General features: G+C 55.3%; 1 protein-coding gene across 1 annotated transcript in view; it reads right to left on the reverse strand.

Moving 5' to 3' along the window:
• Positions 1 to 5,428: 5,428 nt before the first annotated feature.
• The window catches only part of LOC112207414 (nuclear pore complex-interacting protein family member B4), a 28,523-nt gene continuing 18,051 nt past the window's right edge, over positions 5,429 to 15,900 (reverse strand). Inside the window, exon 11 of the mRNA XM_063797352.1 lies at positions 5,429 to 15,487. The gene's annotated coding sequence lies outside the window, so the exon portion shown is untranslated. The remainder of the gene's footprint in view (positions 15,488 to 15,900) is intronic.

Genomic DNA, 15,900 nt, shown 5'->3' on the forward strand with positions numbered 1-15,900 from the left:
TGGTGAGTAAGGCAGGTGTGCAGGGCCAGCTACATCATTTGTGGGGCCCGGTACAGAATGAAAATGTGGGGCCCTTATTCAGAAGTTACTAAGAATTTTTTTTTTTTTTTTGAGATGGAGTCTCACTCTGTTACCCCGGCGGGAGTGCAGTGGCACAATCTTGGCTCACTGCAACCTCTGCCTCCTGGGTTCAAGTGATTCTCCTGCCTCAGCCTCCCGAGTAGGTGGGATTCCAGGTGCCCGCCACCACATCTGGGTAATTTTTGTATTTTTAGTAGAGACAGGGTTTCTCCACCTGGCTGGTCTCGAACTCCTGACCTCAGGCGATCTACCTGCCTCGGCCTCCCAAAGTGGTAGGATTACAGGCATGTGCTAAAAATTTCAAGATGAGGACAGCAGAGCATAAATGAAACGCAGGACCCTTGCAAGTGGGCCCGTCTGGGTGTGACTGCATTTGGGGAGAAGGGGATGGGGTCCTGCCTGTCCCTGCAGTCACAGCATACCACCAGTCCTGGGGCAGAGGAGCTTGGATTCAGGCCCTTGGTGCCCAGCGGTCCTGGCTCACGGACACCCCTTGTTCAGCAGCCAGGGGGTTCCTCACTGTGTCCCAGATGTCACTCTAAAGATTGCTTCAGAGGCTCCCTCCCTGAATCGTTGGAGGGACTCTGCCAGTTCCAATGACCAGCCAGCTGCCTTCAGGTCACAAAAGAATCTGGGGCTGGTCTGAGACCAGGTGTACCCCCAGACCCCATCTCTGTCCAGATCATGAGAGGGAGTCCAGGGTCCCCTGCCTCCCACAGTTGGGCTTCACTGCACAGCTGGAACTCAGCCAGGCCTGTTCCGGGAAGCAGGGCTCTGAGTGTGAGCGGTCCAGGACCTTGGCATTTTGAACAAAGAATTGAACAAAACCCACAAAGTAACATGGCAATGAAACATGGGAAGGAAGCAGTGAAAGCAGGAAGTTATGAAACAGATAAAGCACTCTGCAGGGCGGGAGTGGGCCTAAGCAAGCGGCTCAAGAGCCTGGTTACAAAGTTTCCTAGGTGTTTTGTTAGTTTGTTTTTGTATTTTATTTATTATTATTATTATTATTTTTGAGAAGTCTCTTAACCAGGCTGGAGCGCAGTGGCATGATCTTGGCTCACTGCAATCTCCGCCTCCTGAGTTCAAGTGATTCTCTGGCCTCAGCCTCCCAAGTAGCTGGGATTACAGGTAAGCACCCACCACGCCCGGCTGATTTTCATATTTTTTGTAGAGATGGGGTTTCACCATGTTGGACAGGCTGGTCTTGAATTCCTGACCTCGTTAATCGGCCCACCTCGGCCTCCCAAAGTGCTGGGATTACAGGCACGAGCCATGGCACCCAGCCTCCTGGGTTTTAAGTACTGCTTTTGAGGTTCTATTGGCTACCCCTTATCTGGATGAAGGATTTGGTCTGTGGCTCGTAAAAGGCTAATGTGAACTGGCGCCCTATGCAGATGAAGGGATGACCCATGCTTGGCCTGCGGCTAAGCCAGGACACTCTCCCTTCCCATCTGAGATGTGGTGGAGACAGGAGGGTGATAGGGTGTCTCTATATTAAACACACACACACACACACACACACACACACACACACACACACACACACACACACACACACAAAGGCAGCCAGACTATGCACTAGGAACTGCCCTGGGAATCCCGTTGCGTTCTCACAACAATCCCATTTCACAGATGAAGAAACCAAGGCACAGAAATATTCAGTAACGTGTCCAGGTGCGGTGGCTCACGCCTGTAATCCTAGTACTTTGGGAGGCTGAGGCAGGCAGATCACGAGGTCAGGAGTTGGAGACCATCCTGGCCAACATGGTGAAACCCCGTCTCTACTAAAAATAGAAAAATTAGCTGGGTGTGGTGGCAGGTGCCTATAATTCCAGCTACTCAGGAAGCTGAGGCAGGAGAATTGCTTGAACCCGGGAGGCGGAGGTTGCAGTGAGCCGAGATCACACCACTGCACTCCAGCCTGGGTGACAGAGCAAAACTCTGTCTAAAAAAAAAAAAAAAAAAAAAAAAAAAAAGAAATACTAAGTAACTTGTCTGAGGCCACTTAATTACCAAGACGTGGGAGCTGGGACTTGAACCCAGGCAGTCTGGCTGGATTCATGCCTGCAGCCTCTGCACTCCTGCTACTTACTGTGTGAGAAGCGCCTGTTCTGTGGAAAGTTGTGGGCTGAGATCTTTCCATGACTTCCACTCATTTACCCCCAAGGCTGTTCTTAAAGACGGGCATGACAGTTATGCCCATTTTACAGATGGGGCCCTGAGGCTCACAAGGGCACGCCACTCACCCATTTCCACAAAGCTATAGCTCGTCAGCAGAGGGCAGAATTCGGTCGCCTCTCCCCTAGCTCGAAGGCTGTGATTGACACAGAGGTTTTTTTGTTGTTGTTGCTGTTGTTTGTTCTTCTTTTTTTTTTTTTTGAGACAGGGTCTTGCTCTGTCATCCCGGCTGGAGTGCAGTGGTGCGATCTCAGCTCACTGCAAACTCTGCCTCCAAGATGCAAATGACTCTCGTGCCTCAGCCTCCCAAGTAGCTGGAATTACAGGTGTGCACTACCATGCCCAGCTGTTTTTTGTAGAGATGGGGTTTCACCATGGTCTCTACTAAACCCTGTCTCTACTAAAAATACAAAAATAACCCAGGCGTGGTGGCACATGCCTGTAGTCCCAGCTACTCAAGAGGCTGAGGCAGGAGAATCACTCGAACCTTGGAGGTGGAGGTTGCAGTGACCCAAAATCACGCACTCTAGCCTGGGGTCTCGCTTTTGCCCAGGTTAGAGTGCAGTGGCACAATCATAGTGGCTCACTGCAGCCTCAAACTCCTGGGCTGAAGGGAATCCTCCCACCTCAGCCTCCCAAGTAGCTAGGACTATAGGCATGTGCCATCATGGCGAGTTAATTTTTTGTGTGTTTTTATCGTCTCGAGGCAGAGTCTTGCTCTGTTGCTCAGGCTGGACTGCAATGGCGTGATCTTGGCTCACCGCAACCTCCACCTCCTGGGTTCAAGCGATTCTCCTGCCTCAGCCTCCCGAGTAGCTGGGATTACAGGTGAGTGCCAGCATGCCTGGCTAATTTTATATTTTTAGTAGAGAAAGGGTTTCGCCATGTTGGTCGGGCTGCTCTCGAACTCCTGACCTCGTGATCCACCTGCCTCGGCCTCTCAAAGTGTTGGGATTACAGGCAGGAGCCACTGAGCCTGGCCTGGTGAGCTAATTTTTAAATTTGTTATAGAGACAAGAGAGACAAGAGTCTCTCTTATGTTGCCCAGGCTGGTCTCGACCCCCTGGCCTCAAGTGATCCTCCCACCTCAGCCTCCCAAAGTGCTGGGATTACAGATGGGTGTCACCGCACCTGGCCTCTGAGGAGGGTTTCATTATAAACCTGCCCTGAAGGGAGGGAATCCAATTTTACAAGAGGGTGTAGCCTGGTGAGGCCTGGATAACCTCCGCAGGCAGGGGCTTGTGCCTGGGCTGAGGCCTAAGGGACAATGGGCAGACATGAAGTTGCCCCAGGCAGAGGGTACAGTGTGGGCAAAGTCAGGAAGTGGCAGGGCTTGGATCACTCCAGGAAGAGAGAGGAGTCACGTGTCACAGGAGCTCGAGACCCAGAGAGTGAGGCAGGCAGGCAGGCAGGCAGGCAGGCAGGCAGGGACCAAGCTTGGGCACAGCCAGGAAGGCAGGACAGGGCATGGTGGGGCCAATGGAATCATTACCCAAGACGGGCATTTTCAGGGAAACAGCTTAGATAAGGCCAGGCGTACAGTAGCTCCCACCTGTGATCGCAGCATTTGGGGAGGCTGAGGTAGGAGGACTGCTTGAGCCTGGGAGTTCGAGACCAGCCTAGGCAACATAGTGAGACCCCATATCCACAAAAAATTTAAAAAAGGAGTTTGTGTTCCTGTAGTAGCAGACTTGGGAGGCTGAGGTGGCAGTATCACTTGAGCCCGGGAGTTCAAGGCTAAAGTGAGCTGATTGAGCCATTGCACTGCAGACTGAGCGACAGAGAGATACGCTGCCTCAAAGGAAATACAAATTAAAAAACCAGCCGGGCATGCTGGCGTGTGCCTGTAGTCTCAGCTACTTGGGACACTGAAGTGGGAGGATCGCTTGAGCCCAGGAGTTCGAGGCTGCCGTGAGCTATGATTGTGCCTCTGCACTCCAGCCTGGGCGACAGAGAAAGACCCTGTCGCTTAAAAAAAAAAAAAAAAAACTTAGATAAGAGGATGCTGTGCCTCCCTGGGGGTCTTCAGTCACCCATGGTCCTGGCAAGAGAGGAGGGCCAGGAGAGAGCTTCACCCACCTGCTGTCCTGCCCATGTGACATCCGCAGGTGCTGCCATGGCCACGACTGTTGTTACACTCGAGCTGAGGAGGCCGGCTGCAGCCCCAAGACAGAGCGCTACTCCTGGCAGTGCGTCAATCAGAGCGTCCTGTGCGGTGAGTCCTCAGCAGCACCATGCCACCCACCCCGAGTATCCCCTGGGCACCCTGGCATAGCCAGATGACTTCCGTGCCCCTGCTGCAATAACCACTGCTTCCAAGTCTCTATAGACCACCCCTTGGGTGTACCTCATGTAAGTGATATTTATTTTATTTATTTTTGAGTCAGAGTCTCGCTCTGTCACCCAGACTAGAGTGTGCTGATGTGATCTTGGCTCACTACAACCTCTGCCTCCTGGGTTCAAGCGATTCTCATGCCTCAGCCTCCCAAGTGGCTAGGACTACAGGCATGCACCATCAAGCCCAGCTAATTTTTGTATTTTTTTCAGTAGAGGTGGGGTTTCACCAAGTTGGCCGGGCTGGTCTCAAACTCCCCACCTCAAGTGCTCTGCCCTCCTCGGCCTCCCAAAGTGCTGGGATTACAGGCATGAGCCGTGGTGTCTGCCCCTAATGTGAGTGATCTTTAACATTGAGGACTTGAAAAAGAAAACCCTGAAGAAACCTAATTATTTGATGTCTGGACGACAAGGAAAAAGATAGAAATGGCATCAGATAATAAACAGTGTAAATGTTTATCAGAAAGGGGCTGGTGGTCGGGACGAGTAGGAGGATCGCTTGAGTCCAGGAGTGCATCTCTACAAAAAAGTTAAAGGATTTTTTAACATTGGCCAGGCGTGGTGGCACACATCTGTGATCTCAGCCACTTGGGAGGCTGAGGCAGGAGGATTGCTTGAAGCCCAGGAGGTTGAGGCTGCAGTGAGCTGTGATCAAGCCACTGCACTGCAGCCTGGGTGACGCAGCAAAATCCAGTCTCAAAAAATAATAATAATATTTTACATAACCAACCACTTCTAAAGATGAAAAAAACTCTCTATGATTAAAAACCTCAGGTCCCTCAGGCAATCATACCAGATACCGAAACAAAGCAATAACATAAGGACTGCCGTATTTATTTTATTTTTATATTATTTATTTATACTTTGTTAGTTTGTTTTTGGAGTGTGGGTTTTGTTTTGTTTTGTTGACTTTTTAATTTTCTTCTACTCAGTTATATTGTTATTGCTCAGGCTTGAGTGCAATGGCCTGTTCTCAGCTTACTCAACATCCGCCTCTTGGGTTTGGGTGATGGTTTCACCTGAGCGGACCTCCGCCTCTTGGGTTTGGGTGATGGTTTCACCTCAGCGGCCCTCCGCCTCTTGGGTTTGGGTGATGATGGTTTCACCTCAGCGGTCCTCTGCCTCTTGGGTTCGGGTGATGATGGTTTCACCTCAGCGGCCCTCCGCCTCTTGGGATCGGATGATGATGGTTTCACCTCAGCGGCCCTCTGCCTCTCGGGTTCGGGTGATGAAGGTTCCACCTCAGCGGCCCTCCGCCTCTTGGGTTCGGGTGTTGAAGGTTACACCTCAGCGGCCCTCCGCCTCTTGGGTTCGGGTGAAGAAGGTTTCACCTCAGCGGCCCTCCGCCTCTTGGGTTCGGCTGATGATGGTTTCACCTCAGCGGCCCGCGGCCTCTTGGGTTTGGGTGATGATGGTTTCACCTCAGCGGCCCTCCGCCTTTTGGGTTCGGGTGATGATGGTTTCACCTCAGTGGCTCTTGGATTGGGTGATGATGGTTTCACCTCAGTGGCCCTCCGACTCTTGGGTTTGGGTGATGATGGTTTCACCTCAGTGGCCCTCCGCCTCTTGGGTTCGGGTGATGATGGTTTGTCCTCAGCGGCCCTCCGCCACTTGGGTTCGGGTGATGATGGTTTCACCTCAGCGGTACTCCGCCTCTTGGGTTCGGGTGATGATGGTTTCACCTCAGTGGGCCTCCGCCTGTTGGGTGTGGGTGATGATGGTTTCACCTCAGTGGCCCTTCGTTTGGGTGATGATGGTTTCACCTCAGCGGCCCTCCGCCTCTTGGGTTTGGGTGATGATGGTTTCACCTAAGCGGCCCTCCGCCTCTTGGGTTTGGGTGATGATGGTTTCACCTAAGCGGCCCTCCGCCTCTTGGGTTTGGATGATGATGTTTTCACCTCAGTGGCCCTGCGCCTCTTGGGTTTGGGCGATGATGGTTTCACCTCAGTGGCCCATGGTTTGGGTGATGATGGTTTCACCTAAGCGGCCCTCTGCCTCTTGGGCTCGGGTGATGATGGTTTCACCTCAGCGGCCCTCCGCCTCTTGGGTTCGGGTGATGATGGTTTCACCTCAGCGGTCCTCCGCCTCTTGGGTTCGGGTGATGATGGTTTCACGTCAGCGGCCCTCCGCCTCTTGGGTTCGGGTGATGATGGTTTCACCTCAGCGGCTCTCCGCCTCTTGGGTTTGGGTGATCATGGTTTCACCTCAGTGGCCCTTGGCTAGGGTGATGATGGTTTCACCTCAGCGGCCCTCCGCCTCTTGGGTTCGGGTGATGATGGTTTCACCTCAGCGGCCCTCCGCCTCTTCGGTTTGGGTGGTGATGGTTTCACCTCAGTGGCCCTCCGCCTCTTGGGTTTGGGTGATGATGGTTTCACCTCAGTGGCCCTTGGGTTTGGGTGATGATGGTTTCACCTCAGTGGCCCTTGGTTTCGGTGATGATGGTTTCACCTCAGTGGCCCTCCGCCTCTTGGGTTCGGGTGATGATGGTTTCACCTCAGCGGCCCTCCGCCTCTTCGGTTTGGGTGGTGATGGTTTCACCTCAGTGGCCCTCCGCCTCTTGGGTTTGGGTGATGATGGTTTCACCTCAGTGGCCCTTGGGTTTGGGTGATGATGGTTTCACCTCAGCGGCCCTCCGCCTCTTGGGTTTGGGTGATGCTGGTTTCACCTAAGCGGCCCTCCGCCTCTTGGGTTTGGGTGATGATGGTTTCACCTAAGCGGCCCTCCGCCTCTTGGGTTTGGATGATGATGTTTTCACCTCAGCGGCCCTCCGCCTCTTGGGTTTGGGTGATGATGGTTTCACTTCAGCGGCCCTGCGCCTCTTGGGTTTGGGCGATGATGGTTTCACCTCAGTGGCCCTCCGCCTCTTGGGTTCGGGTGATGACGGTTTCACCTCAGTGGCCCTCCGCCTCTTGGGTTCGGGTGGTCATGGTTTCACCTCAGTGGCCCTTGGTTAGGGTGATGATGGTTTCACCTCAGCGGCCCTCCGCCTCTTCGGTTTGGGTGGTGATGGTTTCACCTCAGTGGCCCTCCGCCTCTTGGGTTTGGGTGATGATGGTTTCACCTCAGTGGCCCTTGGGTTTGGGTGATGATGGTTTCACCTCAGTGGCCCTTGGTTTCGGTGATGATGGTTTCACCTCAGCGGCCCTCCGCCTCTTGGGCTCGGGTGATGATGGTTTCACCTCAGCGGCCCTCCGCCTCTTGGGTTCGGGTGATGATGGTTTCACCTCAGCGGCCCTCCGCCTCTTGGGTTCGGGTGATGATGGTTTCACCTCAGCGGCCCTCCGCCTCTTGGGTTCGGGTGATCATGGTTTCACCTCAGCGGTCCTCCGCCTCTTGGGTTCGGGTGATGATGGTTTCACCTCAGCGGCTCTCCGCCTCTTGGGTTCGGGTGGTCATGGTTTCACCTCAGTGGCCCTTGGTTAGGGTGATGATGGTTTCACCTCAGCGGCCCTCCGCCTCTTGGGTTCGGGTGATGATGGTTTCACCTCAGCGGCCCTCCGCCTCTTCGGTTTGGGTGGTGATGGTTTCACCTCAGTGGCCCTCCGCCTCTTGGGTTTGGGTGATGATGGTTTCACCTCAGTGGCCCTTGGTTTCGGTGATGATGGTTTCACCTCAGTGGCCCTCCGCCTCTTGGGTTTGGGTGATGATGGTTTCACCTCAGTGGCCCTTGGGTTTGGGTGATGATGGTTTCACCTAAGCGGCCCTCCACCTCTTGGGTTTGGGTGATGATGGTTTCACCTCAGCGGCCCTCCGCCTCTTGGGTTTGGGTGATGATGGTTTCACCTCAGCGGTCCTCCGCCTCTTGGTTTTGGGTGATGATGGTTTTACCTGAGTGGTCCTCCATCTCTTGGGTTTGGGTGATGATGGTTTCACCTCAGTGGGCCTTGGTTTCGGTGATGATGGTTTCACCTCAGTGGCCCTCCGCCTCTTGGGTTTGGGTGATGATGGTTTCACCTCAGTGGCCCTTGATTTGGGTGATGATGGTTTCACCTCAGTGGCCTTCCGCCTCTTGGGTTTGGGTGATGATGGTTTCACCTCAGTGGCCCTTGAGTTTCGGTGATGATGGTTTCACCTCAGTGGCCCTTGGGTTTGGGTGATGATGGTTTCACCTCAGTGGCCCTTGGTTTGGGTGATGATGGTTTCACCTCAGTGGCCCTCCGCCTCTTGGGTTTGGGTGATGATGGTTTCACCTAAGCGGCCCTCTGCCTCTTGAGTTTGGGTGATCATGGTTTCACCTCAGTGGCCCTTGGTTTGGGTGATCAAGGTTTCACCTCAGTGGCCCTCCGCCTCTTGGTTTTGGGGGATGATGGTTTCACCTCAGCGGCCGTCCGCCTCTTGGGTTCGGGTGATGGAGGTTCCACCTCAGCGGCCCTCCGCCTCTTGGGTTTGGGTGGTGATGGTTTTACCTCAGTGGCCCTCCGCCTCTTGGGTTTGGGTGATGATGGTTTCACCTCACTGGCCCTTGGGTTTTGGGTGATGATGGTTTCACCTCAGTGGCCCTTGGTTTGGGTGATGATGGTTTCTCTTCAGTGGCCCTCCGCCTCTTGGGTTTGGGTGATGATGGTTTTACCTCAGCGGCCCTCCACCTCTTGGGTTTGGGTGATGATGGTTTCACCTCAGCGGCCCTCCGCCTCTTGGTTTTGGGTGATGATGGTTTTACCTGAGTGGTCCTCCATCTCTTGGGTTTGGGTGATGATGGTTTCACCTCAGTGGCCCTTGGTTTCGGTGATGATGGTATCACCTCAGTGGCCCTCCGCCTCTTGGATTAGGGTGATGATGGTTTCACCTCAGTGGCCCTTGGGTTTGGGTGATGTAGTGTCACCTCAGCGGCCCTCCGCCTCTTGAGTGTGGGTGATGATGGTTTCAGCTAAGCGGCTCTCCGCCTCTTGGGTTTGGGTGATGATGGTTTCACCTCAGCGGCCCTCCGCCTCTTGGGTTTGGGAGATGATGGTTTCACCTCAGCCTCCCTCCGCCTCTTGGGTTTGGGTGATGATGGTTTCACCTCAGCGGCCCTCCGCCTTTTGGGTTTGGGTGATGATGGTTTCACCTCAGTAGCCCTTGGTTTGGGTGATGACGGTTTCACCTCAGTGCCCCTCCGCCTCTCGGGTTTGGGTGATGATGGTTTCACCTCAGGGGCCCTCCGCCTCTTGGGTTCGGGTGATGATGGTTTCACCTCAGGGGCCCTCCGCCTCTTGGGTTCGGGTGATGATGGTTTCACCTCAGCGGCCCTCTGCCTCTTGGGTTTGGGTGATGATGGTTTCACCTCAGCGGCCCTCTGCCTCTTGGGTTAGGGAGATGATGGTTTCACCACAGCGGCCCTCGGCCTCTTGGGTTTGGGTGATGATGGTTTCACCTCAGTGGCCCCCCGCCTCTTGAGTTTGGGTGATGATGGTTTCACCTCAGTGGCCCTTGGTTTGGGTGATGATGGTTTCACCTCAGTGGCCCTCCGCCTCTTGGGTGTGGGTCATGATGGTTTCACCTCAGTGGCCCTCCGCCTCTTGGGTTTGGGTGATGATGGTTTCACCTAAGCGGCCCTCCGCCTCTTGGGTTCGGGTGATGATGGTTTCACCTCGGGCCCTCCGCCTCTAGGGTTCGGGTGATGATGGTTTCACCTCAGGGGCCCTCCGCCTCTAGGGTTTGGGTGATGATGGTTTCACCTCAGTGGCCCTCCGACTCTTGGGTTTGGGTGATGATGGTTTCACCTAAGCGGCCCTCTGCCTCTTGGGTTTGGGTGATGATGGTTTCACCTCAGTGGCCCTCCACCTCTTGAGTTTGGGTGACGATGGTTTCACCTCAGTGGCCCTTGGGTTTGGGTGATGATGGTTTCACTTCAGCCTCCTTCCGCCTCTTAGGTTTGGGTGATGATGGTTTCACCTCAGGGGCCCTCCGCCTCTTGGGTTTGGGTGATGATGGTTTCACCTCAGCGGCCCTCCGCCTCTTGGGTTTGGGTGATGATGGTTTCACCTCAGCGGCCCTCTGCCTCTTGGGTTCGGGAGATGATGGTTTCACCACAGCGGCCCTCCGCCTCTTGGGTTTGGGTGATGATGGTTTCACCTCAGCGGCCCTCCGCCTCTTGGGTTTGGGTGATGATGGTTTCACCTCAGTGGCCCTTGGTTTGAATGATGATGGTTTCACCTCAGCGGCCCTCCGCCTCTTGGGTTTGGGTGATGATGGTTTCACTTCAGCGGCCCTGCGCCTCTTGGGTTTGGGCGATGATGGTTTCACCTCAGTGGCCCTTGGTTTCGGTAATGATGGTTTCACCTCAGTGGCCCTCCGCCTCTTGGGTTTGGGTGATGACGGTTTCACCTCAGTGGCCCTCCGCCTCTTGGGTTTGGGTGATGACGGTTTCACCTCAGTGGCCCTTGGTTTGGGTGATGATGGTTTCACCTCAGTGGCCCTTGGTTTGGGTGATGATGGTTTCACCTCAGTGACCCTTGATTTGGGTGATGATGGTTTCACCTCAGTGGCCTTCCGCCTCTTGGGTTTGGGTGATGATGGTTTCACCTCAGTGGCCCTTGGGTTTCGGTGATGATGGTTTCACCTCAGTGGCCCTTGGGTTTGGGTGATGATGGTTTCACCTCAGTGGCCCTTGGTTTGGGTGATGATGGTTTCACCTCAGTGGCCCTCCGCCTCTTGGGTTTGGGTGATGATGGTTTCACCTAAGCGGCCCTCTGCCTCTTGAGTTTGGGTGATGATGGTTTCACCTCAGTGGCCCTTGGTTTGGGTGATCAAGGTTTCACCTCAGTGGCCCTCCGCCTCTTGGGTTTGGGGGATGATGGTTTCACCTCAGCGGCCGTCCGCCTCTTGGGTTCGGGTGATGGAGGTTCCACCTCAGCGGCCCTCCGCCTCTTGGGTTTGGGTGGTGATGGTTTTACCTCAGTGGCCCTCCGCCTCTTGGGTTTGGGTGATGATGGTTTCACCTCAGTGGCCCTTGGGTTTTGGGTGATGATGGTTTCACCTCAGTGGCCCTTGGTTTGGGTGATGATGGTTTGACCTCAGTGGCCCTCCGCCTCTTGGGTGTGGGTGATGATGGTTTCACCTCAGTGGCCCTCCGCCTCTTGGGTTCGGGTGATGATGGTTTCACCTCGGGCCCTCCGCCTCTAGGGTTCGGGTGATGATGGTTTCACCTCAGGGGCCCTCCGCCTCTAGGGTTCGGGTGATGATGGTTTCACCTCAGCGGCCCTCCGCGTCTTGGGTTCGGGTGATGATGGTTTCACCTCAGCGGCCCTCCGCCTCTACGGTTTGGGTGATGATGGTTTCACCTAAGCGGCCCTCTGCCTCTTGGGTTTGGGTGATGATGGTTTCACCTCAGCGGCCCTCCGCCTTTTGGGTTCGGGTGATGATGGTTTCACCTCAGTGGCTCTTGGATTGGGTGATGATGGTTTCACCTCAGTGGCCCTCCGCCTCTTGGGTTTGGGTGATGATAGTTTCACCTCAGCGGCCCTCCGCCTCTTGGGTTTCGGTGATGATGGTTTCACCTCAGCGGCCCTCTGCCTCTTGGGTTCGGGAGATGATGGTTTCACCACAGCGGCCCTCTGCCTCTTGGGTTTGGGTGATGATGGTTTCACCTCAGCGGCCACCCGCCTCTTGAGTTTGGGTGATGATGGTTTCACCTCAGTGGCCCATGGTTTGGGTGATGATGGTTTCACCTCAGCAGCCCTCCGCCTCTTGGGTTTGGGTGATGATGATTTCACCTAAGCGGCCCTCCGCCTCTTGGGTTTGGGTGATGATGGTTTCACCTCAGTGGCCCTCCGCCTGTTGGGTGTGGGTGATGATGGTTTCACCTCAGTGGCCCTTCGTTTGGGTGATGATAGTTTCACCTCAGCGGCCCTCCGCCTCTTGGGTTTGGGTGATGATGGTTTCACCTCAGTGGCCCTTGGGTTTCGGTGATGATGGTTTCACCTCAGTGGCCCTTGGGTTTCAGTGATGATGGTTTCACCTCAGTGGCCCTTGGTTTGGGTGATGATGGTTTCACCTCAGTGGCCCTCGGCCTCTTGGGTTTTGGTGATGATGGTTTCACCTCAGTGGCCCTCCGCCTCTTGGGTTTGGGTGATGATGGTTTCACCTCAGTGGCCCTTGGGTTTCGGTGATGATGGTTTCACCTCAGTGGCCCTTGGGTTTCGGTGATGATGGTTTCACCTCAGTGGCCCTCCGCCTCTTGGGTTTGGGTGATGATGGGTTCACCTAAGCGGCCCTCCGCCTCTTCGGTTCGGGTGATGATAATTTCACCTCAGGGGCCCTCCGCCTCTAGGGTTCAGGTGATGATGGTTTCACCTCAGCGGCCCTTCGTTTGGGTGATGAGGGTTTCACCTCAGCGGCCCTCCGCCTCTTGGGTTTGGGTGATGATGGTTTCACCTAAGCGGCCCTCCGCCTCTTGGGTTTGGGTGATGATGGTTTCACCTCAGCGGCCCTCCGCCTCTTGGGTTTGGGTGATGATGTTTTCACCTCAGCGGCCCTCCGCCTCTTGGGTTTGGGTGATGATGGTTTAACCTCAGCGGCCCTCCGCCTCTTGGGTTTGGGTGATGATGGTTTCACCTCAGCGGCCCTGCGCCTCTTGGGTTTCGGCGATGATGGTTTCCTCAGTGGCCCTTGGTTTGGGTGATGATGGTTTCACCTCAGTGGCCCTCGGCCTCTTGGGTTTGGGTGATGATGGTTTCACCTCAGTGGCCGTCCGCCTCTTGGGTTTGGGTGATGATGGTTTCACCTCAGTGGCCCTCCACCTCTTGGGTTCGGGTGATGATGTTTTCCCCTCAGCGGCCCTCCGCCACTTGGGTTCGGGTGATGATGGTTTCCCCTCAGCGGCCCTCCGCCTCTTGGGTTCGGGTGATGATGGTTTCACCTCAGCGGCCCTCCGCCTCTTGGGTTTGGGTGATGATGGTTTCACCTCAGTGGCCCTTGGGTTTTGGGTGATGATGGTTTCACCTCAGTGGCCCTTGGTTTGGGTGATGATGGTTTCCCCTCAGTGGCCCTCCGCCTCTTGGGTTTGGGTGATGATGGTTTCACCTAAGCGGCCCTCCACCTCTTGGGTTTGGGTGATGATGGTTCCACCTCAGCGGCCCTCCGCCTCTTGGGTTTGGGTGATGATGGTTTCACCTCAGCGGTCCTCCATCTCTTGGGTTTGGGTGATGATGGTTTCACCTCAGTGGCCCTCCGCCTCTTGGGTTTGGGTGATGATGGTTTCACCTCAGTGGCCCTTGATTTGGGTGATGATGGTTTCACCTCAGTGGCCCTCCGCCTGTTGGGTTTGGGTGATGGTTTCACCTCAGCGGCCCTCCGCCTCTTGGGTTTGGGTGGTGATGGTTTCACCTCAGTGGCCCTCCGCCTCTTGGGTTTGGGTGATGATGGTTTCACCTCAGTGGCCCTTGGGTTTTGGGTGATGATGGTTTCTCCTCAGTGGCCCTCCGCCTCTTGGGTTTGGGTGATGATGGTTTCACCTAAGCGGCCCTCCACCTCTTGGGTTTGGGTGATGATGGTTTCACCTCAGCGGCCCTCCGCCTCTTGGGTTTGGGTGATGATGGTTTCACCTGAGCGGCCCTCCGCCTCTTGGGTTTGGGTGATGATGGTTTTACCTGAGTGGCCCTCCGACTGTTGGGTGTGGGTGATGATGGTTTCACCTCAGTGGCCCTTCGTTTGGGTGATGATGGTTTCACCTCAGCGGCCCTCCGCCTCTTGGGTTTGGGTGATGATGGTTTCACCTGAGCGGCCCTCCGCCTCTTGGGTTTGGGTGATGATGGTTTTACCTGAGTGGCCCTCCGACTGTTGGGTGTGGGTGATGATGGTTTCACCTCAGTGGCCCTTCGTTTGGGTGATGATGGTTTCACCTAAGCGGCCCTCCGCCTCTTGGGTTTGGATGATGATGTTTTCACCTCAGCGGCCCTCCGCCTCTTGGGTTTGGGTGATGGTTTCACTTCAGCGGCCCTGCGCCTCTTGGGTTTGGGCGATGATGGTTTCACCTCAGTGGCCCTTGGTTTGGGTAAGGATGGTTTCACCTCAGTGGCCCTCCGCCTCTTGGGTTTGGGTGATGACGGTTTCACCTCAGTGGCCCTCCGCCTCTTGGGTTTGGGTGATGACGGTTTCACCTCAGTGGCCCTTGGTTTGGGTGATGATGGTTTCACGTCAGCGGCCCTCCGCCTCTTGGGCTCGGGTGATGATGGTTTCACCTCAGCGGCCCTCCGCCTCTTGGGTTCGGGTGATGATGGTTTCACCTCAGCGGCCCTCCGCCTCTTGGGTTCGGGTGATGATGGTTTCACCTCAGCGGTCCTCCGCCTCTTGGGTTCGGGTGATGATGGTTTCACGTCAGCGGCCCTCCGCCTCTTGGGTTCGGGTGATGATGGTTTCACCTCAGCGGCTCTCCGCCTCTTGGGTTCGGGTGGTCATGGTTTCACCTCAGTGGCCCTTGGTTAGGGTGATGATGGTTTCACCTCAGCGGCCCTCCGCCTCTTGGGTTCGGGTGATGATGGTTTCACCTCAGCGGCCCTCCGCCTCTTCGGTTTGGGTGGTGATGGTTTCACCTCAGTGGCGCTCCGCCTCTTGGGTTTGGGTGATGATGGTTTCACCTCAGTGGCCCTTGGGTTTGGGTGATGATGGTTTCACCTCAGTGGCCCTTGGTTTCGGTGATGATGGTTTCACCTCAGTGGCCCTCCGCCTCTTGGGTTTGGGTGATGATGGTTTCACCTCAGTGGCCCTTGGGTTTGGGTGATGATGGTTTCACCTAAGCGGCCCTCCACCTCTTGGGTTTGGGTGATGATGGTTTCACCTCAGCGGCCCTCCGCCTCTTGGGTTTGGGTGATGATGGTTTCACCTCAGCGGTCCTCCGCCTCTTGGTTTTGGGTGATGATGGTTTTACCTGAGTGGTCCTCCATCTCTTGGGTTTGGGTGATGATGGTTTCACCTCAGTGGCCCTTGGGTTTTGGGTGATGATGGTTTCACCTCAGTGGCCCTCCGCCTCTTGGATTAGGGTGATGATGGTTTCACCTCAGTGGCCCTTGGGTTTGGGTGATGTAGTGTCACCTCAGCGGCCCTCCGCCTCTTGAGTGTGGGTGATGATGGTTTCAGCTAAGCGGCTCTCCGCCTCTTGGGTTTGGGTGATGATGGTTTCACCTCAGCGGCCCTCCGCCTCTTGGGTTTGGGAGATGATGGTTTCACCTCAGCCTCCCTCCGCCTCTTGGGTTTGGGTGATGATGGTTTCACCTCAGCGGCCCTCCGCCTTTTGGGTTTGGGTGATGATGGTTTCACCTCAGTAGCCCTTGGTTTGGGTGATGACGATTTCACCTCAGTGCTCCTCCGCCTCTCGGGTTTGGGTGA

This window comes from Pan troglodytes, chromosome 18 (assembly GCF_028858775.2).
Source record: "Pan troglodytes isolate AG18354 chromosome 18, NHGRI_mPanTro3-v2.0_pri, whole genome shotgun sequence".
Taxonomy (NCBI): Eukaryota; Metazoa; Chordata; class Mammalia; order Primates; family Hominidae; genus Pan; species Pan troglodytes.